At 44.3% G+C, this 24814-nt stretch overlaps 1 protein-coding gene across 1 annotated transcript in view; it reads right to left on the bottom strand.

Annotated features, from left to right (window-relative positions):
• The window catches only part of C10H1orf21 (chromosome 10 C1orf21 homolog), a 227892-nt gene extending 215757 nt beyond the window's left edge, over nt 1-12135 (bottom strand). The window contains exon 1 of the mRNA XM_059412763.1: nt 11779-12135. The gene's annotated coding sequence lies outside the window, so the exon portion shown is untranslated. The remainder of the gene's footprint in view (nt 1-11778) is intronic.
• Nucleotides 12136-24814: the final 12679 nt, after the last annotated feature.

Here is a 24814-nt window from a genome sequence, read left to right as displayed (position 1 = left end):
CAACAGCAAATTTTATGAAGTCTAAATGCAGATCAAGTATTTATTATGAAAATTTCATGACCAAATTGAAATGTGCTATAGTGTAAAATACACATCAGTTCTTGAAAACTGAGCATGGAAAAAGAATGCAAAATATCTCATTAATTTAAAACTACTGATTACTTATTGAAGTGATAATATTTTGATAGATTAAAGAAAATTTATTACTAAATTCAATTTCACCTGTTTCTTTTCACTCTTTTTAATGTGGCTATTAAAAGTTTACATATGTGGTTTCTACTGGATGGTGCTGCTGTATGATCTAGAAGAAAATTTCTGCACCATGATTCAAAACCAAGAGGCAAAAAAAGAAAGACTAATTTAAAAAAAAGTTTATATTTTAAAAAACCATAATCTGGGGTACCTGGCTGACTCTGTCAGAAGAGCATGTGACTCAATCTCAGGGTCATGAGTGCGAGCCCCATCTTGGGTGTAGATTACTTAAATAAGAACTTTAAAAATAAAAATTCAAACTAAAAGAAAACCAGAATCAGAGACAAAAGACAAATGATAATCTGGGGAAAAAATACTGCCAGCACTGCCCATTCACCTGTCCATTCAGTTAAGGAAAAATAATGTTTTAGTCTAGGTTTTATGTTTGATTCGCAAATAAACCTCCACCAACAAAAACAATCATTCCCACTATGATGTAAGAGCAAAAGACTGGGAACAACCACATAGCCAAAGGAATAAAGTGTATATTTATACACTTTATACACTATTTATAAAGTGGTATGTTTATATAACTGGAGTCTCTGGAGTTGTAAAAAACAATGAAAAACTTTATATAGCTCCAGAGTGATCAGTGAAAAATAGTATTAAATGCAAAATACAAGGTGCAGAACTATAATATTCTACCTTTTTCTCTAAGAGGAAGGAAATGAAGATGTTTGCATACATCAAATAGAGAGCATATGTCACATAGATCACATATACACACAAATACACAAACACGTGCCTACATACCTACATACATAGGTGTATTTTCCTAACCCTGCCCATTGAGCAATGACCAGCCCAGAGACAATGAGAACTCCTAACACCTGGACTATGGTCTCTAAATACCACTCACCACTAAAAATGATCTGCAGAAGAAGTACTAGGTAAGTCTGAAATATCTTGTAAACAAGAAAGTAAAAATACCATCAAAGACCACTACAGTCCTGTCAAGAGGATTCAGAAGCCAACTTAAAGAGTCTTCCACACACCAAAGATAATTAGAGCTTTGAAAGAAGTAACTGCAAGGGATTGAAACACATATAATCTGTTAAAATCCACAAGTTCAGAATACTAAAAAAGAAAGAAAGAAAAAAACCCAACCTCTTTAGTCTTTTTTTGGAAGATGCTAGAAAATCAACACATTATTCTGAGTATTATTTAAGAAGAGAGAATAACACCAAGCACTAATTTTCCTATATAAGCTATACTGATGTGGTTCACTTCTTCTTGATAGTAAAACTCCAGCTAACAAACGCAGGACGGATGGCGGAATATCATCCTCGTACAAGCCTTACCGAAACACTGTATCTAAGCAATGACCATCAGTGGTTTTGGAAGGACCCGGAGGAAATTTTATAAGGAGAGACAGAGCTGACGACACCTAAATCCACTGATCAGACTTAACCTCAGAAAAGAAGAAACAAGAAGGCGCATGTGCCTCCTGACATGTTGTCAGAGAAGGTACATAACACTTCGTATGATGGACTCTTGCCAAACTGTCTGACCGAGCTTCCAGTGGAGATCAAACTACCGGCTTACAGGAAACACGAAAAACAGAAATAGTGAAGAACGCCAAGAGAGAAGATGCCATCAGCAAACTATAGAATGCGGGAAATCCCACAGAAAAATCCCTATTTCTTCAATAAATAAACTGCCAGGAAAGAAGCAAAAGAGGGAAAAACAGTTTTCTGTAAATGAGGACAGATGCATCTTTCAGGTGTGAAAACTGTTTGAATCCTGAATGTAACAAATTAATCATTAGAAACAGTTATGGACCAATCAGGAAAACTTGCTTTCTGATTGGATATCTGATATTAAAGAATTATTGTTAAAAATTTTTTAGGCATGATAATAATATTGTGGTTATCCTAAAAGAAAAAAAGTCCTATCATTTAGAAACATAACCTAGAATGCACGGATAAGATGACGTGTTGTCTGTGATTTGCTTCAGAAAGAACCAGTAGGGGAGGGGAAAGGAACAGGTGCATGTGGCAGGAAGGGGAGAGGAGTATGGAGAAAACAGAACTGGCCAAGCACTGGTAATTAAAGGTCTGACTTTATCATCAGAGAGCTTGGGTTCCAGTCTTGGCACCACCACTTGAGGGCTACAAAACCTTGGTCAAGGTCCTAAAGACCCTTAGCCTCAGTTCTTCTTTATCAATAAGTAGAGGTAATGGTAGGAGGTTCCCCATAAGGCTGCTGCAAGCATTAAAGAAGATAATTCATGTAATGTACTTAGCGCAGTGCCCAGGCACAGAGTAAGTGACACAAAACAAGTTGGGTTTCATTATTCTTACCATTAATTATGACCACTGTTGTTCAAGATCAGGAAGCTAGAGACAAAAGGTGGTAGAATTGGGATGAAATGTGCTGACTTCAAAGCCCTCCTTCGTTCCAGTGCATTAATATGCCTCCCCCACCCCTACCCTGAATCTCAGTGGAGACTGAAAACACGTAAAAATACTCGTAAAAACAGAGTCTCTTTTTCACAAGACAAGGCTTTGATGGCACTGCTACTCATGGCTTCTAGAATCAGACAGTGAGCCATCCTCTGTCACAGTGTCACAGCTTCACGTGTCTTTACTGTTCATGGTTCCTCATCTGGGAGCAAGTACACACTCTAGTATCCCAACCCTCTTAAGTCAATTCGCACGCTTGTAAATCCACAGGGATTTGACACTGCACTAGTTCACTGTCCTCCCAAAATATGACCTCAAATATGTCATTTTTATGACATCAGATGCTGTTGTAAATCATCTGAAGCAAACCTCAGAATCCCAACATGTCAAACTCCCAGTGAGAGAACATCGAACTTTGCAGGCAGCACAAGCTAACAGAACACTACGGTGCTAAGTAGCCGCATCATGAGATCTCCTGAGAGTAAATAGCTCCACTTCTATTTAATAACAGAATTACAAATTCTGAGGAACCCTCTTCAATATTATTTTATTTCTTTGCTGGGCCATGCTGACCACAAGGCTGATTCGTGTCCCACCCTCCCTGCTTCCCTGACACCGGGCCTCGCTGCCCGGCTGCCCGGCCTCTCTGAGGGCCTATACCGTTCCTTCTCTTTCACGGTCCCTTTTCCATCCACAGCCCTAAATGTCGGTGCTGCCTGGAACTCACTGCTCAGTTTTCTTGTGCTTACTCTCCCTGGGCAATCTCGCGCCAAACCACACAGCTTCAACGACCAAGTTTACAAAAATTCTCATCCATTCGTTCATTCATTCAACCCATTCACTGGCTCACCAAATACAGGCTAGGCCCCAGCTGTGCAGTAGCTGTCGTGGAGATACAAGAGAATTAAAAACAGAAAGAGTCCTACCCTCATGGACCTTACAGTTGGGGGGCAGAGGTGGGTAATCAATCAGTAGTTGAAGAATCACAAAAAATAAATTTGCAACTATGAGAGTAGTAAGTACGTACAGACAAGGTGTACGGTGTAGCTGGAAGAGAGAAAAGAGGGATCTAACCTCATCACGGAGGTTAAGGAACAAGTCCCTAAGGAATGCTGAGATCAAACCAGTAATTCTGCCCCAAATCTCTCTTCTGAAACCTAGACCAGAATTTCAGTGTAGCTCCATCAAAAAATTAAGCACCTAAAACTCAACACACTTCCCTCCCTTCCCTCCGGATGCATGGACTCCTCATCTCAGTGAAAGACAGACGAATCCATCCCCAATTTTGCAGTTCTCCTTTCCCCCTTCTTTGCCCTCCGGGCTCACTGAGCCCCACACATCCTGCTTCCTAAATTTCTTTCCTGCATGTCGGTCTTCCCCGTGTCCCGGCATTAATTCAGTCCCCATCAGCTCTCATCCAGTCAGGACCCGAGTTCCCTTGCTCTGACTCCGGTCTCTGTTCTCCTCCAGCCTCTTACCCACCCTTGAAAGGAACTGTCTGTCATGCAAACGACGTCTCTCCCCTGATTACAATTGTTCAGTGTCTCTTTCTGTTTTTAATTCTCTTGTATCTCCACGACAGCTACTGCACAGCTGGGGCCTAGCCTGCTTGTATTTGTGCAATCGTTCAGTGTCTCTGCCTGCTTGTATTTGGAGCAGACTGCTTACCACCAAGCCTTGCGTGGTTCCTCAGCCTCCTCTCCCACTGGGTTTCGGCACGTGTGTAAACTCCAGCCGTCAGGACCCACACCACATGGGCATCCGCCGCCTGAAATGCCCACCTTCATCTTCCCTTTGTCCATAAACTCCCTGATCCCCAACCACCAGTGTGTGAACTAGTCTATGAATCCACAGTCGCGTGAGAAAAATAACTTGGAAAGCCAACCTTAGCCACCTCCCAATACTTTTAGAAATATAAATAATGCCCCCAGAGGACTCCTGCGTAGCTACTGTCATCCCAAACACCTCTTCCCCTGTGAAGCCTTCTAGGGCTTCTTTATTTCAGGGAATCACATAATTTATTTCCCAAACTAGGAGACTTCTGAGGGCCAAGGAGGTGGTATTAAGACCTGCTGAACACGAGGCACAGACCAGGGCTGTCCCAGGGAAACCAGGCTGCACGGTCAGCCTACTCTCGAGAAAACTGACTTCTTTCTTCCCTCAACTCCCAAAGCAGCGTCATTTACCACACATCATGTGTTTGCCTGTCAATTCACTCCCTTGCCTGAGAAGCCCACAAGGGCAAGGCCAGGCCTTTTTATCTGTCTCTCCAACATCTCTCAGTGCCAGGCACCGAGATGACACAAAGTGTCATCAACAAAAGTAAATGTTTGTTTAACAGATTATCTGAGTGAGTAAGAAAGATTAGATGCCTTAATCTTGGCCCAACAAAGGAATTTTAAAATTCCCATTATCTTTTCTCATCCCACACGATACTTCCTCATTTGGTTAAAGAGAATTTTAAATGGGAGCAAGGTCTTCACAGAGAAAAATTTTAAGCGTCAGACCCCTGACTAGCTGTCAACCAACCAAGAGCCACTTAATCAGCATAATACACCACCACCACCACCCGCCCCCGGGGCATGAAGGAAGATCTTATCATTTGCTGGGGCTATAAAAAGTACATAACTGAAAATCAAAACTAATAGTAAAAGAAGTAAACATCACGTAAGAGTTACAGGCATTCAGGGATGGCAAGGGAGGAGCCACTCTCACGGTTGGTTGGTGGGAAAAGGGTCAGCCTTCGGCTCAGGTCATGATCTCAGGGTCCTGGGATCGAGACCCGCATCAGGCTCCCTGCTCAGCAGGAAGCCTGCGTCTTCTTCTCCCACTCCCCCTGCTTGTGTTCCCTGTCTGGCTGTGTCTCTCACTCGGTCAAATAAATAAATAAAAATCTTTAAAAAAGAAAAGAAAGTTAAGAAAGAAAAGGGTGAGAGACAGGATCCGAACCGAGACCTGAGATCCCCAGGCAGGGCAGGGGTGGGTGCTAGGGAAGCCACCAAGGCCAAGCGCAAGGTTTGTTTTGTTGCTGTGTCTAGACTGCCATAGATTCCTGGCACAGAAACCAGGACATCTGAATTCTCAGCAAATATTAAGGGACTCGAAGAAGTTCCTGGATTCTCATCTCCTTCATCAAAATAGTAATCCTATCTTTCTGGGACATAAAATGAGATATACATTGCTTCTTCCTGAATAACCTTCTAACTGCAGGAACGATTACAAAATTATTTTAGGTAAACTGCTTCTGGCAGGACTTTCCCACAGAACTGCTGAAGTCACCCCTTGGCATGTATCAACTATCTGTGTCTTTGAAAAGTTCTCTGCAAAACACTGCCCGGCAGGCTGCGGCTCTCCTTACGCCACACCTGGCCTTTCAATCTTCGCGGGACAGAAATCGTCGTGTCAACAGAGGGGTTCCTCTGTGCTGTAAACAACCACACACAGACCTTCCTTGTCAACCTGGGGTTCGGGGAAAGGCATTCAGGAATGGCTATGATACACACCAGCAGCTGTGATGATTGGTATAAAAAAGATCCCCAAACTCCAGAGAAGACTAAACTTCTCATGACCTCTTGCCTGTCCAGCTCAGCTGGGGAAAACCTGAAGTCACCAAGTGAGGTGTCCTAATAAGGGGTTTGCCAACGAACCAGAACTACTATGCTATCCACTGCGCTCAAATAAAGCATAGTCCCATCAAAGAAAGGGAATTCTTACTTAAAAACCATTTGCTCTGCTCTGCTTTAAAGCACCTTCTTCCAAAAGCCCGGGAGCACTCAGGATATTGCATAACTAGCGCTGGATCTACTTGTGAAGTACAATTTTATAAAAAGACCAACCCAAGTATGTATATAATGAGTCAATAGGATATGTTTTTCCAGTTGTCCCCATTAATACTTTTTCTCCGACTGACTCTCTACTGATGGGGCTGACCTAGGCTACAAACTTACAGGGCAAAATTAGGTCCTATTAGCTAACAAGCTAATAATATTAGCTAAAGAATTCTTACTTGGCATTAATAAGTCCTGTAGGCTTATAATGTTTTCATGGAGAGCAGTAAAACCATAACAAATGAGGGAAAAAATTTGGTTCAACTTACAGTAATATTTATTTAACCAAAGGAGAAAAAAAGTAAGGTAATGAAGATGGCATTAAATAAGCCATTCTATTTCTGTCATTAGTAGATTTTGGCATACGGCAAAGCCTTTCAATGGTGCCATTACAAAAATCTCTGAAATGCTTTTCAAGATTTATTGTCCAAATCTTTAAAAATAACAATAATCATGGAGATGTTCCTTTATTATCCAACACAGGATGTAACAGCTAAGTGAAGAAGCAAAGTACTTCAGCTGTCACTACTACATGCCTCAAGAACCTTAAAAAATCCAAAATACAGGGAAGTCCAAAGTGAAAACAAAGGCAAAGAAGATCCCTAAACTCACAGGTGCTCTGATCCCATTTTTCTACAAGGCACAAAGCATGTGGACTTGAACTCATGATTGCTATAAATGCATCTGCTAAGTAGCAGGAGTCTGTGAAACAGGCACAGGCAGGTCCGTGCTAGAAGATCTAAAGGTTTGACGGAAAAGAAGTGGGCGGGAGTAATAAGGGGGTGTGGGGCAAAGTAGGGCAAGGTATAGGGGCCCTGAGGGCAGAAGGAAGAAGTTCCCCAGAAGCCAGAAGGCTATACTTGACCAGGAGGTGGGCGGAGTCCAGGAGAAAGGGGGCCTGGAGAGGAGGTTGAATATTGGACAAGATTATTCAAACATAAAATACCCAAGTCCTGCCGGCAAAAGTAAGGTGGAGGGGTAAGAAGCAGGAGGCTCTATGGGTGAGAATCTATGGGACAGAAAGCCACGTTAAAGCTCCAGGAAGGACTAGAGGGTGAAAGGGACATTTGGCAAAGGAATAAAGTTAAAAACAGCCTGGAGAGAGAGAACGGATATAGGGGCAGAGCCACGGGAACGCCAGGAGCCTGGTGAGCTAGCTCCCTGCATGAGATCGGTCTCCACTCTCCCCACATTAAGTGATTTTAGAGGGAGTAGCCGTGACTATCGATTACTGCCTCCCTTGGGAAAACCTAATAAACCAAGAGCTGGGGCTACCTGAACCTCCCCAGGTCCCTCTCTCCGACTCCTTGATCCAGGCTCATTCTGGGATTCCAGCATGGGACACCCGAGTGCTAGGGCTGCAGCACCAAGTTCAGTAAGACGAGGGACATGAGTTCTCTGGAAACCATAAAGTGCCGTACCCATATGAGGAATCGTTACTCACGGAACCCCCTGGACTAAAAAGATAAAGACCAAAGTCATAAATCAACACTCATGAGTGAAGAAATACTCGTCAAAGACGGATACTACATATAATCCCAATCAAGATTCCCCCAGGTAGAAATTCCAGTAATTTCAGGGGACGTTATGCCTCGTATGTTTACTTGACTGCCCAGTATTCTTCAACAATTAAAAACGCTATCCAACCCTCGCGCCTGGGTGGCTCAGTGGGTTAATTAAGCCTCTGCTTTCGGCTCAGGTCATGATCTCAGGCTCCTGGGATCAAGTCCTGCATCGGGCTCCCTGCTCAGCAGAGAGCCTGCTTCCCCCTCTCTGTCCGCCTGCCTCTCTGCCTACTTGTGTTATGATCTCTCTCTCTGTATCAAATAAATAAATAAAGTCTTTTAAAAAACAAACAACCTTATCCCAGGCAGAATATGAAGCTCTTAATAAGCTATCGTACTGACTTACTGAAATGGAAGTCCGTAGCTAATGTATTTCCAAGGAGTTTTTTTTCTGACACATTACAGACCTTAACTAATTAGGTTAATTCAATTCAATTCACTCGCTCACTGAGTAACTTCCAAGTACGAGGTAGTGTGTGGGCTTCTGCAGGGCTTGCAAAGATGACCCAGACCACTTGCCTTCTAGTCGCCTGGCCGATTCATCTTTTCAGTGTCTATCGTAGATCTGAGGGGAGCTACCTCCCCTTTCCACAAGTGGAGACAGAAGGCAGTCTTTACATTCTGTGCCTGGCCTACAACCCAGGAAATACATTTTCCAGGAACACATTTCATTGCAAAAAATAAAAAAAGTCAAGGAACTTCTTAATGCCTGCTGACGGAAGATGCTGTTGGGTGATCATTTCTGTGTTCTTCCTAGCCCAGCTTACATCCAACCACTCTTGTCATGATTGCATAACCACAGCATGTCAAGTTGTTTCTTGTTGCAACTGTAACCTGTGAAATTAAACTTCAGAACCGAGATAGGCAAGCTAAATAATTGCCTACTTTAAAAATATGTATATGTGTAATTTGCATGCCACTTTAGATAAGCCCTTGAATTATGAGCTCTTAAAGTCACAACTGTCCCCAATTTCTAAAATAGTTTCAATGTTGCAATTCCCCCTGCAGACAGGCCCTATCCCTGCCTTCTCCGTGGTCTAAGCAATATGTTATACTAGCCTAGTGCAATCTGCTTTTCGTGTTTTAACAAGAACTTAATTAATCACCACATTTACTTCTCCCATGCTTTGGAACTTCTGACATTCCAAAGGAGGATCATAAAATGGCCCAAAATGCACTTGTGTGTGCCTCAGGTAGCACCAAGTGGTACTGATAAGTTCAAGGGAAGCTGGGGCTACTTATCACACTTAGGATCCCCCCACCACCCCCACGTGATCGAGCCCCTGCCCTCTCCTGCCTCTCCTGACCTCACGGGAGATGCCATGACACTCCCTCTCTCAATCTGGGCTGTCTCACTCTGTGAGAGAAAACAACCAGTAGAAAGGGGGCTGGCCGGGAAGAGCCTGGAGCAAGCCACTAGAAATGTAACAGTCAAGGCTCGCCTGATGGACAATTCCACACAATGCTGAGGCACCATCTGCCTGGAGAGATACTCATAATCGGGCAAACCACCTTCCTCCTTGGTAGGATTTTTAATCAGGCACAGCAAGTAGTACCAATTAACGACCAAGCTCTTGATTTGCATCCTGTGATTCTTCAAGAAGCTCCAACCACTTCAAACAGTGGCCTATTAATTCCCAAAAATCCACATGAGATGACAAAATGAGACAAGGAGAAAGGGGTGACAGATAAATTACTATCCAAGAAAACAAAATGATCAGTTCTCTCCAAAGAGTTAAAATGAGTCAGTGCTGCAGAGGGAGGCTAGAACCTCAGGGTTCTTCCAGGATGACTTTTAACGATGAATAAAAGACCTCCACACCAACCAAGGCCATCTTTCTGGGGAACTATGATCCAAGGGAGATAAGCCTGACCAGAGGAGCCCCACTTCTCCTAGGGCATTGGCTCATCCAAGAGCTAAGTTTGCTGGGTTTTGTTGCTTTGCCCAGTGGCTCTCCAGAACTGTTCTCTGAACCCTGTCTGCCTAGCTGGAAACCTGAGGGGAGGTGACATTTCAATGCTGCATTTTGTGTTCAGCGAATAACTGCTGGTCCCAGTAATGGTTTAATGCAGTTAAATACACTCAGATGTCCCATCACCAACACTTCGCACTTCACAAGGGGTAAAACAAAAATAGCTGATCGTGTCTAAATTAATTTCTATGTCCGTTCAACTGTACTTCCAGAGAGCCAACACACAACATGTTCTATTGGTCCTACCCTTGCGCTCTAGAAGTATGAAAAAGGGGGGGACCCCCCCAAACTGAGCATCTTGGACTGAAAAACCCTTCAAACACATCATCTTCTCCCCACCCCCACCACCACTCCCAGAAAAGCTAAATAGCCCAGACCCACACTACCCATGATTTTCTTCTACCTTGGTACATTCCAACTCTACTAAACTAAAAGGTTATTATTGGGTGAAAGGTGAGTCTACCCCTTTGAATAGAGAGGTTTTCATAACATCTCTCTGTGTAATGAACATGCCACTTCCCCAAACAGTCCATACTGTTTCCTTTAAAAAAAAAAAAAGTGTTTCATGCAATCTATGGTGCGTCAGCCCCCCTCCCAACGTCTGAGTCAGAGCGTGTGTGTGTCCAACCAAGGTTCTGGATGATCAGGGTGTATCACTTTCAGAGTTACTCCAATAGCTGAACTTATTATGGCTCTCTTCCAGCCACACACAACATAAGCACCATCTATTTTAAAACAAATTTCCTAACCCACATGCAATGGAAGATACCTCATAGGGAGGTAGGTTTCCTCCTGAAACAAACCACTACTATCCCCAACTGTATTTGTCATCACTCACGATTAAGGCATGTTTTTGGGGTATGTATTTTTATCTTTGACCATGTAACTCCTGGAGCAAAAGAAAGCCTCCTCAAATGTGACCCTGGTGCATGAGCCAATTCAGAGCTTTAGAAGAGGAATGACTGGGAGATGAGAGCCCTTAAGCCCAGGGACTTCTCTCACACAAACAGTAAGGGGGGGGGGGATCCCTCCGTGGCGGGAGGAGGCAGGGTGGATGATTGGGAAGGACATCAGCAGCAGAGCAAAGGCAGCCCTGGCGGCCGCACTTCGCGAACTGCCTGCAGAGGGGAGTGAGATCTTCTCCGTGTACAATACCCAAGCACCCTGTGCTGCCTCGCATGGGCACGAATAATAAACACGCCGAGGTGAGCAGACAGATGCACCGAGACCAGCCACCCCAAAAGGTCAAAACTTCAGAAATCCCGGGGATCCCAGCACCCACCCAAACACATCAATCAGTCGGAGCGGGAGAAGGGACTCGGAGACTTAACACAGGATTCTGAATTTTGTTGTTTCCTTCTGGATCTGGCTTGCAAAGTACGGTGGCTACATGCACAGCTCGAGAGGAGCAGGCAGGCTGAGGGCGGCGGGGGGGTGGGGGTGGGAAGGGAGGGGTGTCTCACACCAGCCACCCAGGCCTCAATGTGACGAAAGTCGTCAGCAGCCCCAACCGCATCCCAGCCCCTCCGCCCCGGCGAGCAGACGCCCCCACCCCAGCTTCCGTCCCCGCACTAGCAGCAGCAGCAGCCCCGGGCCGCGCCGCCCGCCGGCAGCGCCACCACCGCGGCTCGCATCCCTTCCGCGCGGCAGACTCCCCGCAGGCCTCCCTCCCAGCCCACCCGGGCTCGCCGGGGAGCCGAGCCGCGGGCCGCGCCGCCCGCACCCCCCGCCCGAGGCCGGCGGGGGCCACGCTTACCTTGGGCGCTCGCGGGGGGGCTGAAGGTGGCAAGCCTCCCGCCCCCCGCCCCTTTCCTCCTCGCCTTTTCTCTTCCTCCCTCCTCTCCTCTTCCTTCGCCTCCCCACAGTGAGTCCGGGTGTCCCCCTCCTCCCCGCCGCTCCGAGTAGACGCCGAGAACCCCGGAGCCCGGGCCGCGTGCGTGCGTGCGGGAGGCGACGGCGCGCGGCCAGCTCTCCAGTAACTGAGCGCGGCGCGCAGCTCCCAACTAAAGTGTGAAAGAAGCGCCGGCCGCGGGGCCGCGGCGCGGAACGTCCCCCCGGGAGTGGGCAGGGAGCGAGCCGGAGCGGGCTGGGAGCGAGCGAGGGAGGGGACCGCCGGGGAGGGGCGGAGGGAAGGAGGGGCCCTCCTCGCCCAGTCACTCACTCGAGGGGCGGGGGCAGCCGGCCACGCCCCCCGCCGCCGGCCCCTCCCCGCTCCCCGCTCCGCGAGCGGCCAGCCGCCCTGCTCCGGGGAGGGGCTGCCGAGGCCGCCCGGCTGCGGAGCCCCGGGAGGACCGCTTCGGGCGAGCGGGCGCAGGAGCCTGCGGAGAGGGAAAGAGGGCGCCGCGGGGCACATATGTGCGCGTCTGTGCGTGTGTGTGTGTGTGTGTGTGTGTGTGCGCGCGCGCGCGGGCGTGTGCCACGAGCCCGCGGGCCGGCGGGAGGGGAGACCCCGGCCGGAAAGCTGCGTGCGGGCCCTGTCACCCGGGGGCAGGCGAGGGTGCCCCGGGGCCGCTTCGGGGCCGGAGTGCCCAGCTCTGCGGTAGACCCGGCCAGCCTCTGGGCCCTGCCGCGGGGCTGCGCCCGCTGGGAGCGGACGGAGGGAAGGCCGGGCACCCTCGGCGCGCCGCGCGGCCCCTCCCCTCCCCGGCTGGATGGCCGCAGCGCCGGGGCTCCCGCCCGGCACCGAACCGCCTCCCAGGTGCCCTGGAGCGGCGGCGCCTTCCCCCTGAATGAAGGCCGGGCCCCCCGGCGGCAGCGGCCCCGCGGAACAGAGCGCGGTGCGCCTCCGGCCCTGGCGGCTGACTTCGCGCCCTGCTTCCCCTCCCCGCCCTTCCCGGGCTCCGGGGACTAAGGGCGGAGGCCGCGTGGGCTGGGCGCGTCTGGGATGGTTAAGGGTCCAGAAAGATCGCCGTTCAGTTTTCTGTGGGCACTCACAAGAGGCCGCCCAATTTACCCCTCTTTGGGAGAAGGTATTTGTTTCCCTCTTCTCGGTCGTCTTGGGTGTTCCGTGCGAGCACCGGATTGATCTTTGCACATCGACAGCGGTCGGACGTCTTTTGTGCGGCTTCCCCGCGCTTCGCTGCTGCGGCATTGCCCCAGACGCGTGAGGAATGCCAGGCCTCCGGAGCGAGCGACCCCCAAGAAAACAATAGGGGCAAAAGATAACCCCCCCCCCCGGGTCTCGCGGATTACACACAGACCGAACCGTGTCTCACTTTCCACCAAGATGAAGTTGGAGAATGGAAAAGGACACGTCAGAGCCGTGACAGTGATGAGACACTTAATTGAAAAGCAAATGCATAATTTAGTGTAATGAAATGAGTTAATAACCACCCATCATGGCTGGGAAAGTCAGGCTTTTGCGGGGAGGAAATGGTTTTCCGGTGCTTTTTCGTTCTCGATTTAAAAGGGTGGTATCACGTTGTTTGTGAAAATCAACTTGTGTTCTGTTTTTTAAATTACCCATATTCTAGTTCATTTTTTCTCCTTGGAACCAGAGCTCTCTGTCATCTGAAGAGGAACGGTTAAATTGGGAGAGGAGGCAAATTAGAATTCCAGTCAGGCACTGCCAGCCACCATCTCTGTGACCCTAGGCAATCGGTTTCATTTCTGTCAGCCTTCCTTTCCTCAGCTGTAAAATGGGATTGATGATACTGGCTCCCACCTCTTAGGCTTGTTGTGAAAGTAAAAGGAAAATAAAATGAGGAGCCAATGTGTGTAAAACACTTTGTGTAATGACACATGGTAAGAGCTCGCTGAATGTGAGCTGTTATTTCAGACATATAGTTTAACCCCAAATTTGGTAAACTTTTTTTTTTTTTTTAAATCTGTGCATTCCTTCTTAACGTTGGGGGAGGGATCCATCTGCTGGGTTTATGCAAATGTAGTCAGCCCCTCTTTGGGGTTTTTAGGCCATGCCTAAAGCCTCCTATGCTGAAATGAAAGAAATCTATGATGACTAAGATGTGCGTGCGTTTGTCTATTTAAAACGATCCTTAAGAGTAACAAGCTTTTGTCTCCCTCCCCACCCCACTTCCCTCATGTACACAGACCACCCTGAATAGACCAACTCTGTAAATGTTGACCTGTGTTGAGTTCTATCCCTTCAGGCCTCAGAACGGGGACTGACTGTAGATCATTGAGGGCAATGCAATGTTGGTCTCCTTTGACTTGGTCTCCTCAGAGCTAACAGAAGGCCACAAGCAAGCACGTCATACATGTATAAATTGAGTACAGCATCTGTCCTATGAGCTTTTAGAGCAAGTTTTAAATTATTCAAAGGAATACATGTTCATTGTAGAAAATTTAGAAATTTTGGAAACTCGGTCAAGTATGAAGAAAAGAAAAATCACTATAATCTTGTCATTCAGCGAGAAACCGTCAATAAGTGCTTCAAGTATATTCATTTTTCCCTTCATTTATTTCATTATTATTTCATCAGCAAACACTTCTTAAGGACCCACACAACTTCTAGGGCAGAGAACAGGTTGTATGTTGTTAAGGAAGTGTTTGTTTCTCAAAAGACACTACTTAGAAGTAACATATATGGTACTGAGGTTCTCAGCATGGTCTGCAAGCAGTCCATGGAGGGGATCTGGATCTGTAATTAAACGATAGTGTTGACCAGAAACAATCCAGGTTTTCTAGGGCTGGAAGCACAATTTGGGGAGCCAAATCTTCTAGTTAAGGAAGACAAAACAACTTGGAAGTGTTCTTGTAAAATGAGGGGTCTTGAAACTTAAGCCCCTTTTAGCTTTTTAGTAAACCTTCCTTGGTGCTGTAATTTTTGTAGAAATTAACTGCTTTGATAAACATTGTTTCAATGACAAAAAATCATTCTTCATTTCACTTGGGATCCCAGGAACACCTCTCCATCTCTCCTCCCCAACACATGTGGAAGACACAAAGGGCGGAGACTCTCACACACACACACGCACACACACTTTCTTGCACATGGTCGTGGAAGAGACAGTTGGACCATGGGGGCTTTGTCAAGGACTGCAGAAGAGAAGACCACAGGAGGAAGGGAAAGGATAGACAGGAGGGGCACTAAGAAGCTGGAGAGGCAGGGATCCAGCACAAACCATACAAATCTGGTTTGCACTAGCTAAATCTACTAGATATGTTATCAGAGAATAACCTCTTTAGCTATTCATAATTATTAAGATAACTCTAAATATATAAAATAACAAAAAACATGATTGGGCGCCTGGGTGGCTCAGTGGGTTAAGCCGCTGCCTTTGGCTCAGGTCATGATCTCAGGGTCCTGGGATCGAGCCCCGCATCGGGCTCTCTGCTCAGCCGGGAGCCTGCTTCCTCCTCTCTCTCTCTCTCTGCCTGCCTCTCTGCCTACTTGTGATCTCTATCTGTCAAATAAATAAAATCTTAAAAAAAAAAAAAAGAAATACTTAAAAAAAATGAAAAACATGATTATCCCCTCTGGTTACAAGCAATAAAACCATCACCTCTTTGCCCTTCCCACCCCAGCAGAATCTCTTAATTCCGTATCTTCAAACGGCTTCATGATTTTCGAAGAAAAATGATATCCTTTATGCTCAGAAAATTTGCATTTTTAAACTTCAAAGTTTACTCTTTTTTTTTAAGATTTTATTTATTTATTTATTTATTTATTTTAATTTATTTATTTGACAGACCGAGATCACATAGGCAGAGAGGCAGGCAGAGAGAGAAGAGGAGGCAGGCTCCCCCGCAAGCAGAGAGCCCAATGCGGGACTCGATCCAAAGACTCTGGGATCATGACCCAAGCCGAAGGCAGAGGCTTTAACCCACTGAGCCACCCAGGTGCCCCCGAAGTCTACTCTTAAAATTAATTTTATTCCTAAAGCTTCGACTTATAAAATAGTTGGCACTATAGGATCATTCATAACAAATAAGTTTGAATGTTTTGTTTCTTATTTTTTCTTTTAAGTTGATTCAGTGTTTGTATCCATTCCCCTACCCCCAGCCCCTGCCGAATTCCTAGGTGGAAGCCCTAAACCCAGTGTCAATGCTATTAGGAGGTAGAACTTTAGGAGATGAGGTCACAAGGGTGCGGTCCTCATGATGAGATTAGCACCCTTAATAAGGAGAGAATACACAAAGAACTCTTTCCTACCCCCACCCCACCCACGACACAGCCATCTGGAAATGGAAGCCAGGAAAAGGGCCATCACCAAGAACTTGACTGTGCTGGTAACTTGATCTCATACTTCAGCCTCCAGGACTGTGAGAAATAAACATCTGTAGTTTATTTACTTTTTTTTTAAAGCTTTTTGTGGGTTTTTTTTTTTTTTAAGTTTTATTTGTTAGAGAGAGAGCACGCGCACGCGCGCGTGCACAAGCAGGCAGAGTGGCAGGCAGAGGCAGAGGGAAAAGCAGGCTCCCCGCTGAGCAAGGAGACCCATGCAGGACTCAATCACAGGACCCTGGGATCATGCACAACCTGAGCTGAAGGCAGATTCTTTGAGACACCCAGGTGTCCCAAACATCTATAGTTTAAGTCACCCAGTCTGTGGTATTTTGTTAGAGCAGCCCAAGCAAGGACAGGTAGGTTCCCTTCCCTATTGATGATAAAAAGGAACCCAAGGCAAATGCAGGTGGATTGAAAAAAAAAGTAGTAAATGGTACAAAAGCCACCTCCTACAATATCTCAGATTGATCGACATGAATTCATTTTACGTGATTTGTTTTTAAAAGGTACTAATCAGGTTAATTTTTCTGAATGTTAAATGTAGCTTTGGCAGGATTATTCAAAAACAAGCGATCCTAAAATAACTACTACTCTGAAATGTGCTTTCTTTGCATTTGCTCCATGCAGTAACAGCTAGCCCTGATTGTCAGCTGTGTATTAACCTAGCATCATGTGATTCATAATGTGTGTGTCCAGTAATTCACTTCATCTTCGCCAACAATGCAATCAGATAGACACTACTGTTCTCATCATTCCCACGCAGATGTGGAAATGGGAACACAGAGGGGTAATGTAATGAGAGCAAGGCCAAGTGGTAAAGCCAAGATTGCTTCTCACTAGTCAGATGCCAGAACCCACTCTCTATTGGAAATATATTTTCTCTTCTATCTCCTCCACTTTTTTGCTTCGATTTTTCCCATCCTTCAAGGGGAGGCCCCAAGTCTAAGTCCTAAAGGGACGTCTATCTGAGCAACACCAGCCTTGGAGTCTCTGAACTTTTATGCAGCCATAGTCTTCCTCCTTTGCTGAAATTTTATAACCTGATGCTGTTGGGGACTTTCCACATCTTTTATGTTAACTCCACCATCAAGACCAGTAGCTAGTGGTTTGAGAACTAGATAGTTGTGTGTGTTTGAGTATTTAAATCTGCCTTTGGGGAGGGACTATAATGCACAGGCAGGAAAAGCACCCAACAAACACTTGTGGATTGAGGGTTGTTTATGCGCAGGTATGTTTATACTGGTTAATTTCAGTGACACCACACAGCCCCTTCTGAATGGTTGGGACTACATCAGAGCAGGTAGCTTAAAGTCAGTGCTAACAACTTGCTAATGGTTCTAATTGGTCTCTCAATGATGTGTGAATTAGTCTGAGTAACTTGCTTTTCTGGATCTGAAAAATTATGACTCTGACTTACATCAGTTTATTTCTTCCTTGGGTTTCACCCTAGGGTCTGAATTTTCTTTTATCTCACTTTCCAAATCTGGGTAGATAGCAGATGAAAACGTGTAGAACCCATAACCTAGAAGTGAGATTCGGCTCCAGGCAAAAAAGTAAGAATGCAGGAGGGTGGGGATCTCAGAGGCTCAGGAGGGATCAGCCGGCCCCCAGGCTATGTGCTACTTCTCCTCATTTCACAAGCCTTGTCCAGATATTACAAGATAGCTTTCCAGCATGGAGCCCCTTTTTCCAGGTCAACAATAGCTGTGCCACTGTGGGTGTAACAGATGAATCCCTAGACATTCAAGGCATCAGTTCTTACTGGTATCAGCTTGGCGTACCGTCCTGCTTCCAGCCTGCAATGTGTTCATGGTAATTGTTATTTCACGGTTGGTCTTGTCTGTCCAGTAGATTATAAACTCTGCTGGAAGAGGAGGTCTTGCTCTCTAAATTTCTCCATCAGGCACACAAAGCCTTCCATAATTTGGGTCCTGCCTACCTGTGAAGATTAAGTCCTAGTTCCAGGTGCTAACTGGAGAGATGGCCCAGCTACTTGGCCGATTTGCTGGTTCCCATTCATCTTCTACTATTTCTACCCTAACACCCTTGCACTGTTGTTCCCTCTGTGTAGACTACTCAAACCTCAATATATTTCAAGAGCTCGCCTGTCAGCCAACCTTACTCTTTCTCTGCTATTCACTAGCTCTGTGGTTACGGGACAGCCACCTTGACCTCTCTGAGATCAGGTTCCTGAGGTTTGAGCCTCAGGATCCTCATTTGCAACAAGGGACCATACTCTATATACAGAGAATTAAAAATAAAGGCATGGCATTCTGTGCATTTAAAGCACAGATATGGAAGCTTTATAAATGGCTATCATAAACTCTTGTTCTTTACGGTCTGACTTAAATGTCTTTTGTTCTGAGAAGCCTTCCAAAATCCCCCTCGTCAGAACTGAACTCTTCCTCCCCAAGCTCCTCTTGAAGTTTTGGGCTTCTTTAAATAGCCTTTGAGATTTGGTTTATTTGTTGTAGTAGTTAACCGATTCTGACTAATACATGGCAGGCATGTATTTTGTAAATTGCATGATTCAGTTGTTTATCACATGACTGTGTAACCATCAACACTGTTCCATTCTGGAACATTTTTATCACCTCAAAGAACAGGAGGGTTTCAATTTTTCCACATCTTCACAGTCACTTGTTAATACCTGTCCTTTTTGTTGTAGCTGTCTCGTGGGTGTGAAGTGGTATCTCATTGTGGTTTGGGTTTGCATTTCCTTAATGACTAATAGTGTTGAACACCTTTTCATGAGCTCTGTTGAAGTTTGCTTATAATTTTGTGATGGCAGTTATTAGAGCCAGCACTTGGATACTCTTCATATCTCCTATAACCCTTTACTTACAGCTTTGTAAATTGTGACACTCAAGATGTGTTTATCAAATGAGTTGTTTATTGCTGATATCACCCACGAGGTATCCTGATGTGAACTGACTATAGGAGAGAAGAGTGAGAACAAAGAAAGTATGGCGAAAAGATTAGAGCAAAATATCAAAGAATATGATGCCTATTATTCTGAGAGTAAACAAATTATATGTTGAATAATGCTTTACAGCTATTAAAGATATCCTGATATTTCTACCAGCTGATCTGCTTTCACTGCATTTTTTTCCTTGATTACTTGGGCGGCTTCAATAAGGAGGTATTATATACAAATTGACGCTTTAGTTTTAAGTGAGAAAAAAAAAAGAACTAAACTGGAAAATGTAATTTTCAACCGATGATGATAATTGGAGCACAAGGGCTTTTTATTCCTTCATGTTCCTGCAAGGTAATTTTAATTATTTAAAGATTTTATTTATTTGACAGAAAGAGACCCAGCCAGAGAGGGAAACACAAGCAGGGGGAGTGGGAGATGGAGAAGCAGGCTTCCCACCCAGCAGGGAGCCCGATACAGGTCTGGATCCCAGGACCCTGGGATCATGACCTAAGCGGAAGGCAGATGCCTAACAACTGAGCTGCCCAGGCACCCCAGTCTTCAAAGTAATTTTAAAAACAGGAGCAAACCTGTAACACAATTGAAGTGCTACCACATTCTAGAAAATCTAAAAAATATTTGTTAGATACTTTCTTTAAATAAAGTGAGACTCATTTGAAAGAAAAAAAAAAGGCAACCTCTAATTCATGAAATGCAAAAGCAAGACCCAAAGAGTGAGAAAAAGGAGTTTGCAGGGGAGTCTCACTGCCACCCATGCTGGAAAGCCTGGAGCTACCTACAGTAGCCAGGGAGAACATGGATCCCTAAAGAATCTCTCTGAGATTCAACCAACAGCAATACTCAGAGTTATATCCCACGACAGCGGTCAGGACTAGCTGCTAAGGGGGACTGTTGGACAAAGGGCCCAGCCTAGCTAACAGTGAACTACCTCACAGCCACTCCCCAGGGTTACCTCACTGCCCTGGAGATCTGTTGAAGTTTCATGTCTACCTCCTCAAGCTACTGAGCTGATGTGCACTAGTCCCTTCTTCCAGCATGCACATGGTGTTTCAGTGAGGCTGTAATTTTTGGTTGTAAGAAATAGAGGCTTAGTTATACCAGCTTGAGTCAGGGGGACCAGGGAGAATTACTCTAAAACGTCATGGAAAACAGAGCTGTTCAGGAAATTCAAGAACAAGAATACTAGAATGACAGGAGCTCGTGGACATCTGTGTAAAGATGTGACCCCACGTAAGTTTCTACCTGTCTGTCCCACTATAAAAAATGATAATGCTTCCTAAACATCCTTAACACCAGAAAAAACATTTCTTTCTTCCTTTCCTTTCCTTCTTCTTTCTTCCTTTCTTTCTTTCTTTTTGTAACTGTATGTTATGATGGATGTTACCTAAAGATATTGTGGTAATTATTTCACAATGGATGTAATTCAACATTATTTTGTCCTCCTTAAACTTATACAGTGCTGAATGTCAATTATGTCTCAATAAAACTGGGGGGAAGAGAAGAAATATAACACCAGTGAATGAGAAAGGTATTAGTATTGATATATCAGATGAACTCTAATTCATATATACATCATTTGCAAGTTTAAATATTTTATTATTAGTGAAACTTTACTTTGCAACACATCATACAATAGTTCACAGTGACAGAGATTCACTGTACTGGACAAAAAAGAAATGCCCATACATTTACCAAAGTAGAAAAATGTATAGGCCACATTCTGATGACAGTGAAATTAAAACTAGAAATGAATAAAAATGAGATTTTTAAAACCCACAGAAGGGACGCCTGGGTGGCTCAGTGGGTTAAAGCCTCTGTCTTTAGCTCGGGTAGTGATCCCAGGGTTCTGCCCCGCATCCCGCATCGGGCTCTCTGCTCAGCAGGGAGCCTGCTTCCTCCTCTCTCTCTGCCTGCCTCTCTGCCTACTTGTGATCTCTGTCTGTCAAATAAATAAATAAAATCTTAAAAAAAAAAACACAAAAAAATTTAAAATACTCTCCCTGTGTATAGTAAAGATGAAAATTCATATAAATGGGAAAAGATAGATTATGCCATCAACAGGGTTGGAACAAACTGATAACAATTTGTAAAATAGCAAAATTAAATTCCTACCTTGAGCAATATTTAAAAATAAACTGCATATTGATGACATATTTATTTATATATTTTGCCTCAATTTCTTCATCTTTATTTTTATTATTTAAATTTTTATTTCAATATAGTTAACATAGGATGGCAAATTTAAATGTGAAAAGTAAAGCTACTTTTATTTTTTTTTAGTATAAGAGAAAACATAGGCTTAAAATTTTGTATAATCTTGAAATAGGCAAGGCTTAGCTAAGCAGAAACCATAAATGAAAAGATTGTTAGTTTTGAACGCATGAAACAACTGCATATCAGGAAAACATCATAAATAAATGGGAAAGTAAATGACACACCATGGTAACATTTGCAATATAATTGATAGATAAATGATTAGGCCATTAGTATGTAAAGAGTTCTATAAACCAACAAGTAAAGATGGATCCAATGAAAGCTGATCAAAGATATGACAAAATAATTCACAAAGAGGAAATATAAACTATTAATAAAATAAATTAAAAAGTTCAATGTTACTAGTGTTTAAAGAAAATAAACATTGTGCCACATTCTCTGTACATAACTGGCAGATTTTTAATAATTACTACCCTTAGGGTTACGGAAAGTTTAGAGGAACAGGCACTCTTTATACTGGTCATAGAGTAATTTATTAAAGCATTTATCAATGCATATATCAAAAGCATTAAAAGTTTATATGGCCTTTGCCCTAACAACTACTAGCCTTCTAGAAATTAAACATAAAGAGTTATTCAGAGATGTACACTAATGTATACCATGTCAAGGTGTTTTTAATGATATGGGGAAATGTTTATGCCACATTATACTATAAAAGAAGATATCAAATTATATATATAACATGATCATAAAAAGCTTAAAGTATATACACATGGCTTTAAAAATATTAAAATGTTAGTAATGGTTTCTGTGGTAGAATTTGGAGTAATTTCTTCTTAAAATACATTTTCTCAAAAAAATTTTTTTCCTCTATTTTCCAAAGAACCTATTTTACGTTTATAGTTACAGAAAAAGGCTATTAAAAAAGAGTCGACTAGAGAAGTATAGCTCTTGAGATTGGAAACGACCTTTAAGATTTTTAATTCAAACCGCCATTCTGCTTACTGCTAGCCCATCTGCACTTCAACTCATACTATAAAGAATACATTTTGAGGTCGTTCTTTCTTCCATATTTGTTTATATAGCATTTTCAAAGGCGAGTCATACAAATAATTCAAGGATCAGAACATAAGACGTACGTGAACAGATAAAGATGCTGTTACAGGAAGGATGAGAGCAAGGAGAGGCTATTTTAAGTCTTTGCTCTCTTGCAGCAAATACTCTGGCTTTGCTTTTTCTAGGTTGTCTCAGAGCCTGTTGGGTACCAGAGATGGCTTCTATGGCAGTAATGAAAATGCACATGAGGACCTCCAACCTCCGGCGTGTTCTCTAGATGGAGAACCAGAGAGAACCAGAGACCAGAGAGAACACAATGAACCAGGGCCCCAGCTTTGCAGCGCGTTGAACCCCACTGCTGCGTTGAACCCCACTGCTGTGTCGGTGCGGAGGCCAAGCTTCCCAGGGGTCTGCTACAAGCCAGTGACCCAGTGCCTTGAGGGTACTACAGCGGACCCACTAGTGGGAGACCCAGGACTCATCGGACTCTGATGTTGCTCCCAGGACTCGGCGCTCTTTGCTGAACCAGAGCGGCAGAGTCTACCCCAGCAGACCACACCTCCCCCAAACTTCTGTCCCTCCCTCCCTCACCACTGCTCTTACTGGCTTCCCCAGGCCTGTCTGGGTCTCTCCCCCATTTTTTTTTCCTCATTCAAGTATTTTCCCTAACAAATTCCTTGCATATTAAATCCCATCTTGGCTGTTTTGCTTCTCAGGCGATCTGAGCAAACAGAGCTTGCCAGCAGTCTTGAAATCCTAAACCTTGCCGCCTCCCCCACTCCTCCCTGTCAGCGGCCATCACTGTCACCAACGCCTGTCAGGGAGGCAGAAGGAAAAGAGTAGGAACGGGATGAAGGGGACAGACAGCCTGTTGCAGTTTCGGGCTCTGGGAGGTAATAGACACAGATTTAGTCACATTTCATCTCTTCAGACTCACCTTCCATTTGCATCACTGGGCGTTTCTCATCCCGACTTCTTGCAGTCTGGATAAATTTCTGCTGAACACACATTCAGCTACCAGACCAGCGCGGTCCAACAGAAGCATAACATGAACCACATCTGTAATTTAAATTTTTCTAATAGCTGCATTGGAAAATCAAAAGAAACAAGTGAGATTTCTTTTAATAATACATTTTATTTAAGTCATCGCATCAAAAGATTATTTCAGCATGTAATCAATATAAAAATTATTAATGATAGATTTTACTTTTCCTTGTAGTATATCTTTGAAATCCACCACGCATTTTATATTTATATATGGATTATATTTATATATATGTGACTTTTATTTATTTATTTATTTATTTATTTATTCATAGCGCATCTTAATTCAGACTAACTACATTTCCAAATGCTGCTCTGGGAGTGCCACATGACTAGAGGCTGTGTTGGGTGGTACAGAACCAGACCATTAAGTACCTTTAATATAAAGATGAGTTTTTTCCTACTTTTGGCTTAGAAGAGCACCTGGGACCAGCATGGGCATTTAGTAAATGCTTCAAAAATGCTTGGTTGGTTATTGTTAAATGAATATAAATAAATAGTTGGTTATTGTTATGTGAATGACATAGAATGTGTGTGCTAGGAACGTGTCTTACCCACATGGCTTTAGGGCTGGGGAGTAATGTGGATGATGGCCATGGGCTGGGTGGAGACTGAGGTGCACGGGGTCGCCTCTCAGCCCCAGTGGTTATTGACAGCAGTGAAGGTGAGTCCTGTGTGCATTATCGGGAGAGAACAGAAGTCTCGATTTCCATGTGGAATCTTCCAGCTTTTAATGTCAGCTATCATTTCAGTTTTTTTTTTTTTTTTTGACAGAGAGAGAGAGAGCGCGCGCGAGTAAGCACAAGCAGCGGGGAGCAGCAGAAGGAGAGGGAGAGGGAGAAGCATGTGAGGCTTCATCCCAGGACTCTGGGATCACGACCTCAGCTGAGGGCAGACCCTTCACGGATGGATGGAGCCACCGAGGCATCCCTTCAATTCAAATTTAAAATGCGTATGGGTCAGGGTTTGCTTGTGGAACACACATGTTTGTGACTAGTACTCTCCACTATATGGAAGTCCTTCGAAGGCAGACAAAATATAATCACAAGTTAATTAGCATTAGCAAGAGAATGAAACAAACAAACAAAAATCATAAAAGCTGCCATGCTGCTTTTTGTGGGGCAAGGGTAGGTGAAGCATGGTCTTCAAAACTTGGGTTAGCCTATTTCAAAAATGTTAAAATCTTGTGATTTCAGACTATGATTTCTTAATCTTTTTCTATATGTGTACATATAGATATACCTTTAACATTTCCCTGTGGAAATATAATTAGATGGGACACAACATCTTTAAGTGCTTTATATCACTACTGCTAACTGAACCCGTGTGGCCGAAAATGATTATTTAAAT

This window comes from Mustela nigripes, chromosome 10 (genome assembly GCF_022355385.1).
Source record: "Mustela nigripes isolate SB6536 chromosome 10, MUSNIG.SB6536, whole genome shotgun sequence".
Lineage (NCBI taxonomy): Eukaryota > Metazoa > Chordata > Mammalia > Carnivora > Mustelidae > Mustela > Mustela nigripes.
Note: the sequence above shows the minus strand (reverse complement) of the source record. Positions and strands in the feature narration are given on the sequence as shown.